The sequence below is a fragment of the Crinia signifera genome, chromosome 5, assembly GCF_055691185.1.
Source record: "Crinia signifera chromosome 5, ASM5569118v1, whole genome shotgun sequence".
NCBI classification, from domain to species: Eukaryota; Metazoa; Chordata; class Amphibia; order Anura; family Myobatrachidae; genus Crinia; species Crinia signifera.
Genome location: NC_139221.1, coordinates 728,496 through 738,433, shown reverse-complemented (window position 1 = coordinate 738,433; position 9,938 = coordinate 728,496). Strand labels below are relative to the sequence as shown.

The following is a 9,938-nucleotide window of genomic DNA, read 5'->3' as shown; positions in this document are numbered from 1 at the left end:
TTTGGTATTAGAGGCATGTTTTCTCAAAAAGTGTCGTGCCACCGATGTTAAAGTTTTCATTCTTGATTGGTCACTAACGGCATTTCTGATGTTACCTAGGTGTTCCAGGATCCTCTGTTTAAGAGGCCTGGAGGTCATGCCTATATATCTCAAATTGCATGGGCATGTAATGCAGTAGATGACGTTAGGGGTCTTGCAATTGAAGTGTTCCCTGATTAGAATCGGTGTACCAAATTTGTCATCAACGGTCTTGATGTTGTTGACATGTCCGCATGCTTTACAATTACCACAGGGATAAGTCCCTGTGGTCTGCGGTTTCCTCGGTTGGTTTGCGGTGTAGTGGCTATGCACCAGATTATCTTTCAGGTTAGGTGCCCTGCGCCAGCTCATGTCCACTCGTGTATTCAAGTTCGCGGCGAGATCGGGATCGGACAGAAGAATGTGCCAGTGTCGTTGGATGATATTTTTAATCGATTTCCATTCCTGGCAGAAGTTCCCTACCAGTCGGATCGTCTTGGACGTGGTGTCTTTGGGACTTTTGAACAAGATCTTCTCACGGGAAGTGGAGAGTATGGCTTTCTTTGATCTTTTGATGAGTCTTTTTGAATAACCACGTTCATGGAGTCTCTGCGATAGGTCTTCACATTTGTCTTTGAAAACCTGGTCATCAGAGCAATTGCGTCGGAGTCGTAGAAATTCACCTTTTGGAAGATTGTCGATGGTCGGAGGGAAGTGTGAGCTGGTACTGTGAAGCAGACTATTCGTGGAGGTGGACTTTCGATACAGTTCCGTGGAGAGCATGTTGTTAGTATCCCTGTAGATTCTCAAATCCAGGAAGTTGATGCTATTACTATCACATTCGAAAGTGAACTTTAAATTCAGGTCATTGGTGTTCAGTCGCTCGATGAATTGAGTAAGATGGAGTTTCGAGCCTTTCCAGATAACAAGAATGTCATCAATGTACCTCATCCAATTTTGGATACATTCCGTGTCAGGATCATTTTGGAAGACAACTTCCCTCTCCCACCATCCAAGGAAGAGGTTTGCGTAGGTGGGAGCACAGGCTGCTCCCATCGCAGTACCCCTTCCCTGGACATAGTAGTAATTCTCAAAGATGAAATAGTTTTTCCGGAGTGAGAAATCCAAGAGCTCCAGTAGAAACTCATGAAAGGGGGTAATGCCCTCCATTTGCATGAAATATCGCACTGCTCGGATGCCAAGATCATGCTTAATGCAATTGTAAAGTGACTCAACGTCTAATGAGACGAGGAGATGGTCATCGTCTAGTTGTATGTCATGAAGTTTCTGGAGGACATCTGTGGTATCCTTGGTGTACGATGGTAAACTGACCACATGGTGACGTAGATGGATGTCCAGAAAGGTGCATGCATTCTCAATTAGGGAGCCATTTCCCGACACAATAGGTCTTCCGGGTGGTTCTTCCAGGCACTTATGGACCTTTGGAAGTAAATAGAATGTCGCTACTCTTGGTGTGGGATTCTCCAGGTATTTGTGCTCTGATTTGGTAATGACCCCATTGGCCAGTGCCCTGCCAATAATTTTGTTATACCCAAGTAGGAAATTCGAGGTAGGGTCGAACATGGATTTAGTATAACACGATGTATCGTTGAGTTGTTTGTGTGCCTCTTTTAAATACATCGGGACAGGCCATATGACTATATTTCCACCTTTGTCAGATGGTTTGACAACAATGTCTGTTAGTTCTTTAATTTCTCTGAGTGCTTTTGCTTCCTGTTTGCTCAGGTTGCCTTTTGGTAGGAATTTAGTCATTTTTTTCTTGAGGTATAGTTGGTCCAGGTCCTTGGCAACCAGGTTGGTAAAGACTCGTACTTCTGGGCAGATGGTATCTTGCGGGAAGAAAGTTGAGCGCTTCTTGCATATAGGTCTACTGTTACTGGGTTCTTCCGGGTTCTCCAGATCTTCAAGCTCCTCTATGGCCTGTAATTCTCGTGTTGACCATTCTGGGGTCTGTTCAGAGTCGGTGGACTCTTTGCGAGAGGCATGGAATTTAGTCAAAAGAAGTTTGCGACTGAATAGCTGTATACTGGTTTCCCATCGGAATCTGTCAAACTTCCCAGTGGGTGAGAAAGAGAGACCTTTGTGTAGGACATTTTGTTGGTCGGTGGTCAAGATGTGGGTGGACAGATTAATAATTTGGAGGCCGGAAGTAGATGGAACTAATTGGGTTTCTTCCTCTGTGACTGGCGACTTGGTTGTCGCGGCTCCCATTGTGTCCAGTCCCTTCTTCGATTTCTTCTTGGACCTTCTTGTCTTCCTCCCCCTCGATAGGAACCCCTTCCCCCTCCAAACTCTAAAAAATGTTGCTGATTGTTAGTGTGTGAATTGTCGTATGAGTTGTCGCTCAATTCATCAGCGCTTGAGTATTCAGACTCTGAAGGGGATGGTGTACCTCTTTTCTCTTGGTTGTAGTTCTTCCTTGGGGCTCTCTGAAAGCGTGTCCAATTGAATATTTTGCCTGTCCCAAAGTCCCTTTGATCTCTTAAAAACTTGTTTTTTTTACGATCTATGATGATTGTCTCGTACTGGTCTAGTTCTTTCTTGTTTTTATCGAAGTTTGCTTGGAATTGTGGATCTTGCTCCCACTTCTCTAGTTTTTTGCCTAATTCCTCAATATTTTTGGAGCATTTTTCTAAGATCAGGTTGTTGTGACGAATCAATATGGACATCAGCTCCTGAGAGCATTTGAGAAGGCTCGTTTCCCACTCTTTCTTGAGAGTGTCAGTGGCCAGATCAAAGGCCGGGAAAGTTTTCGGTCTGAGGCCTCGTGGTGTGATTTTTTGCTTGTAGTAATTCTCCAGACTGGAGAGGTCCCAGTTAGTGCGTATTTGTTTCTGAAGTAATCTCTTCAGACTGGCCAAGTCGTCATCCCACGTTTGGTCAGTATCTGTCAAGTTTGATTGAGTTGGAAATATAGTGTTGAAATCATTTATTCTATGTCGACTTGTTAATTCACTTCGTAGGTTAAATGTGGACATATTAAATTGCGATTGTAATCACAAGATGAAATCGGCTGTGCTGCCACCACGGTGTTGGTGTCTTGTACAGTAGTAAGAGAAGTCCGAGGTACAAAGTAGATAATGAACCGTGCTCAAATCCAAGAACCTGAGAAAGAACTCAGTTTGGAACTAAATGGATTAGAGAGAGGGATTGGCACTGGTATGAGGTATATATTGGGTAATAATTATACAAGAGTATTAGATAGACAGGACCAGCGTAGTTACTGCTTGACAGGAATATATCATGTCAGTGTTAGGCTGGTGGTGCTCCCAAAGGATGTTCAGTATTTAAACTGTGAGACAACAGGAAGGGGGTGGTCACAAGAAAGACCAAAAAGGGAACATACAAACGGGTTTTTGGGGCACACTTGACGATAACAATAGTATAGTTAGTATAAAGATGTGATATATGGGTGAGATAAGACTTAACTTTTATTAGGAATGAACTCTAAAAAAAGGGGTGATATTTGGATGCAAACAATGTGCTACACAAGACAATACGTATTAAATACATTGTGTGTGGAAATATCACAGGATAAAAGGTTGTTAACCTATCAAAAAGGAGAGAGGGTCCTTGATACAATTGACAAAGTAAGCGCAATGTTTAAGATAAATACACAGATACCTGTAGCAAACAGAGGGAATCCCTGTTGTTATCCAAAAATTGTTTCATTAGTGACAATATATAAGGAGATTATACAAGGTACAGGTATATGATTATGGATGCTTGACACACTGAATCACAATATTTAAGAGATATATATCAATCTATCTCCGTCATAAGTGGGAATTATTGCCCGGAAGTGGGAAATAGTAATGGAAGGTCACTGCCTGACAGTAAAAAGAAATAGTAAAGATTTAGGAGTGTGAAACTTGCAGAAGCATGTAGAAAGATTAGTAAGATTGAGCTGTATTAAGAAGGTGATCTCCTGCTGCAATTTAATTACAACACCCGGTATTCCCAAAGAGTCTTCCCAAAGGTACTAACCGGGCCCAACACTGCTTAGCTGCTGAAATCGGAATGGGTTCAGGCGATCCAGTGTGGTATGGTAGTAATATTTAGAACATGCGAGAGGGATACCAGCGTTTGAGGCTCAAATGAAATAAGGTGCTTCTGCTGTCAGAAGTGCCGTTATTAGTCCACCCTGGTGCTCACCTGCATTGCAGGGGGGATGGATACGACGCGACTGATGAGAGAGCACTGAAATGAGGAAAAAATAGCGAAAAAGACGGGCTGGTGTCAATAATGCAAACCTTGACCTCTGCTGTCCATCATCCACCTTGGGTGTCCAATAATGAATGAGAGAGTCACTGATTGCTGATCCTGTCCCAGAAGGAGAAGAAATTAAATACTAAGGACAGCACAACCAGCGATGTTATGACTGGCAGTATTATTGCTGAAAAATGGGATGAGATTTATTAAAGATGACGGGAATTGATCGTGCCCAAGTTTATTTGGGGTTTGTATCCTCATGAGTGGTACATCTTAGTCCCCACAAATGTCAGTAGATGGTAATTTCTGACAGAAGCTATGATGCTACCTTGAGGAGATTTATTGCTGGATTGCCCAGTCTGTACGCTGCAAAGACAGATGGAGCGATTTTTATCTGCAGTGTATTTCAAAAAAAGCAGATATTGGTACAGACTGTGTAAAGAGTTCTGTGCTGATATCGACAGAATATGGGGGAGGAAAAAGGGGGAGAAGATAATTACAGTAAATAACGTGCCAATCACAATAAAGTAAGCATGCAATCAGGATCAAAAATTTTTACTGTTTAACAGCGCTGGTCTCATGCTAATAAACAAATGCTACAATATGAAGGAAGTTTCAATATGATTTCTTTTTAGGAAAAAGACAGAGCCCACTACTGTGAGTGGGTTGCAGATGTAGCGATGTTTATACCCTAAATAGAGTAATGAAGTAGTATTTTGAACACAGTATCTAATAGTTATATTGTACACAGAGAATCAGATAATATTAGGCACATGGAGTTAAATACCAGTAGTCATATAAATCATACCAACAGATTCTCTTGATGCTTTTGTACCAACAATGTAAAAGCTAGATTTCTGCATACCTAGAATAATTGCTGCGATCGGGCGTTGCTACCTATAATAATTATCATGGGTGACCAGGTGTAATTAATTAGCGCAACTGCTGAGTATATTTTGGATATTAGCTACATTAATAAACACCACATGTAAAAGCAATGAATCAGTATATTTCAAATGCTGGCTGAAGTTAAAGACACCCCTCCAGACGGTTACCCGCACTGAATTGCGGGGGCCGTCAGAGGCGAACAAATGTTGCTATGCCGTCTGGGGGTAGAAAAGATAAGATACAAAGGGCTGAAACAATGAGCTCCCCAAAGAGAGTAAAGGGTAAGACGGTACTTAGCTGGGAGGAAGCGGCACCCAACGCCAAATGTCGGAGCCGCTGCTCCTGATGTCAGGTAGTGAACAGCGTAGAAGACGGAGGTTGGGGGTGTGTCAGAGGCGTATCCTCACACGTGTTTCGCCTATGGCTTTCTCAAAGGACGCAGACAGGGAAGCTGAACAGCCGGTATAAGTGTGTGGCTCTGTCCAATAGGAGCCAAGGGGAGGGTGAAAGTGAAGGTGAACAAGTGACTGATGGGATGAAATGGAAATGGCCATGGGATGAGTTAAAGGGAAGGGAGGACGGGGGAGGACGGAAATGCAGGGAACGCAGTGTTGCGCTCTGCTTGTAATAGCGGAGATCAAAAGCGGGAAGCTATGGTAGCTTGAAAGGATGCTGCTGCAGTGGTTTAGTTCGTGCACAGCATAATATGGATTTAATAATGGCAAAACGACTGTGCATTAGTAAGCTATAGCTTGAAGGGATGCTGCTGCAGTGGTTAGTACGTGCACAGCATGATATAGATTTAACAATGGCAAAACGACTGTGCATTAGTAAGCTATACAGCTATAGCTTAAAGGGATGCTGATGTGGCAATTGATACAGACAATAATATTCAATGATGGTAGGAAACAAAAAATGTACATATAAAGATCTGAGAGTATATACATATGTATATTTTACAGTAATTAAGAACGCTGCAAAGGAAATGAATCAATATAATAATGAGAATGAAAAAATACAAAAATATAATAATTATATATGCAAAAAATATAATAATAAATATGTATGTATATAAATATAATACAAAGAGGTACACCAAGTATGTAATGGAAACTAGTTTGTTAACCGTTAACAGAGGCTGATGATAAAAGATTAGGTAGACAGGATAGATGAAATGTGAGAAGTTACAATGAATATGTAATAGTAATGTCTGAACTTAATAGATGGTTTACCCATACTATAATGGGATCCTGCAAAATCATGATGAATATTAAAATTTTAAACAAAGTAAGATTGAATATATGGGTTTATTGTATATTAAATAATGGACAAATTTGCCTAAGTATTAATGCTAAGAAGAAAAGGTATAGTGTATCCCTTGTATCGTTTCCTTCATCAAATAGTAGAAGGGAAGGAGGTATAGGAATGGATGCAGGGAAATAATAATACTGCAAGCAAAAAATTGATAATCCGTGGATATAAATAGTTGCTACGGATAGTTGAGGTCCAGTTTAGGGTTTATCCCAAATGCTGACAATGAGTCTCAGAAAGGGGGAGGAGCATTAATGTGGATGCATCATGGCTGAATAGGGATAGTCTCAGAAAGGGGGAGGAGCATTAATGTGGATGCATCATGGCTGAATAGGGATGAGAGCAAGAGATTGGCGAGGATTGGGAAATTGTCAAACCATACGAATATGGATGCTTGGTAAGGGTTGCACAAATATTATAATGGAAAAAGACGACACTGAGTAAAGTTATATAATAAATGATGATAGAGAATGGAAGATATTACAATAGAGGAGAATGGAAGAATTTGCTGTTTACAGGAAAGCACTGTAATTAATGCCTTCGTTAAGGCCTTTGGGAGTCAGAGATCCCAAGTGGAAAATCCACCAGCATAGGCGAAACACGTGTGAGGATACGCCTCTGACACACCCCCAACCTCCGTCTTCTACGCTGTTCACTACCTGACATCAGGAGCAGCGGCTCCCGACATTTGGCGTTGGGTGCCGCTTCCTCCCAGCTAAGTACCGTCTTACCCTTTACTCTCTTTGGGGAGCTCATTGTTTCAGCCCTTTGTATCTTATCTTTTCTACCCCCAGACGGCATAGCAACATTTGTTCGCCTCTGACGGCCCCCGCAATTCAGTGCGGGTAACCGTCTGGAGGGGTGTCTTTAACTTCAGCCAGCATTTGAAATATACTGATTCATTGCTTTTACATGTGGTGTTTATTAATGTAGCTAATATCCAAAATATACTCAGCAGTTGCGCTAATTAATTACACCTGGTCACCCATGATAATTATTATAGGTAGCAACGCCCGATCGCAGCAATTATTCTAGGTATGCAGAAATCTAGCTTTTACATTGTTGGTACAAAAGCATCAAGAGAATCTGTTGGTATGATTTATATGACTACTGGTATTTAACTCCATGTGCCTAATATTATCTGATTCTCTGTGTACAATATAACTATTAGATACTGTGTTCAAAATACTACTTCATTACTCTATTTAGGGTATAAACATCGCTACATCTGCAACCCACTCACAGTAGTGGGCTCTGTCTTTTTCCTAAAAAGAAATCATATTGAAACTTCCTTCATATTGTAGCATTTGTTTATTAGCATGAGACCAGCGCTGTTAAACAGTAAAAATTTTTGATCCTGATTGCATGCTTACTTTATTGTGATTGGCACGTTATTTACTGTAATTATCTTCTCCCCCTTTTTCCTCCCCCATATTCTGTCGATATCAGCACAGAACTCTTTACACAGTCTGTACCAATATCTGCTTTTTTTGAAATACACTGCAGATAAAAATCGCTCCATCTGTCTTTGCAGCGTACAGACTGGGCAATCCAGCAATAAATCTCCTCAAGGTAGCATCATAGCTTCTGTCAGAAATTACCATCTACTGACATTTGTGGGGACTAAGATGTACCACTCATGAGGATACAAACCCCAAATAAACTTGGGCACGATCAATTCCCGTCATCTTTAATAAATCTCATCCCATTTTTCAGCAATAATACTGCCAGTCATAACATCGCTGGTTGTGCTGTCCTTAGTATTTAATTTCTTCTCCTTCTGGGACAGGATCAGCAATCAGTGACTCTCTCATTCATTATTGGACACCCAAGGTGGATGATGGACAGCAGAGGTCAAGGTTTGCATTATTGACACCAGCCCGTCTTTTTCGCTATTTTTTCCTCATTTCAGTGCTCTCTCATCAGTCGCGTCGTATCCATCCCCCCTGCAATGCAGGTGAGCACCAGGGTGGACTAATAACGGCACTTCTGACAGCAGAAGCACCTTATTTCATTTGAGCCTCAAACGCTGGTATCCCTCTCGCATGTTCTAAATATTACTACCATACCACACTGGATCGCCTGAACCCATTCCGATTTCAGCAGCTAAGCAGTGTTGGGCCCGGTTAGTACCTTTGGGAAGACTCTTTGGGAATACCGGGTGTTGTAATTAAATTGCAGCAGGAGATCACCTTCTTAATACAGCTCAATCTTACTAATCTTTCTACATGCTTCTGCAAGTTTCACACTCCTAAATCTTTACTATTTCTTTTTACTGTCAGGCAGTGACCTTCCATTACTATTTCCCACTTCCGGGCAATAATTCCCACTTATGACGGAGATAGATTGATATATATCTCTTAAATATTGTGATTCAGTGTGTCAAGCATCCATAATCATATACCTGTACCTTGTATAATCTCCTTATATATTGTCACTAATGAAACAATTTTTGGATAACAACAGGGATTCCCTCTGTTTGCTACAGGTATCTGTGTATTTATCTTAAACATTGCGCTTACTTTGTCAATTGTATCAAGGACCCTCTCTCCTTTTTGATAGGTTAACAACCTTTTATCCTGTGATATTTCCACACACAATGTATTTAATACGTATTGTCTTGTGTAGCACATTGTTTGCATCCAAATATCACCCCTTTTTTTAGAGTTCATTCCTAATAAAAGTTAAGTCTTATCTCACCCATATATCACATCTTTATACTAACTATACTATTGTTATCGTCAAGTGTGCCCCAAAAACCCGTTTGTATGTTCCCTTTTTGGTCTTTCTTGTGACCACCCCCTTCCTGTTGTCTCACAGTTTAAATACTGAACATCCTTTGGGAGCACCACCAGCCTAACACTGACATGATATATTCCTGTCAAGCAGTAACTACGCTGGTCCTGTCTATCTAATACTCTTGTATAATTATTACCCAATATATACCTCATACCAGTGCCAATCCCTCTCTCTAATCCATTTAGTTCCAAACTGAGTTCTTTCTCAGGTTCTTGGATTTGAGCACGGTTCATTATCTACTTTGTACCTCGGACTTCTCTTACTACTGTACAAGACACCAACACCGTGGTGGCAGCACAGCCGATTTCATCTTGTGATTACAATCGCAATTTAATATGTCCACATTTAACCTACGAAGTGAATTAACAAGTCGACATAGAATAAATGATTTCAACACTATATTTCCAACTCAATCAAACTTGACAGATACTGACCAAACGTGGGATGACGACTTGGCCAGTCTGAAGAGATTACTTCAGAAACAAATACGCACTAACTGGGACCTCTCCAGTCTGGAGAATTACTACAAGCAAAAAATCACACCACGAGGCCTCAGACCGAAAACTTTCCCGGCCTTTGATCTGGCCACTGACACTCTCAAGAAAGAGTGGGAAACGAGCCTTCTCAAATGCTCTCAGGAGCTGATGTCCATATTGATTTGTCACAACAACCTGATCTTAGAAGAATGC

The 9,938-nt window shown here is 41.2% G+C and overlaps 2 pseudogenes; one reads left to right on the top strand and one right to left on the bottom strand.

Annotated features, from left to right (window-relative positions):
* Window positions 1-3,978: 3,978 nt before the first annotated feature.
* LOC146005989 (5S ribosomal RNA) lies at window positions 3,979-4,096 on the bottom strand (annotated as a pseudogene).
* Window positions 4,097-8,505: 4,409 nt separating this feature from the next.
* LOC146005988 (5S ribosomal RNA) lies at window positions 8,506-8,623 on the top strand (annotated as a pseudogene).
* Window positions 8,624-9,938: the final 1,315 nt, after the last annotated feature.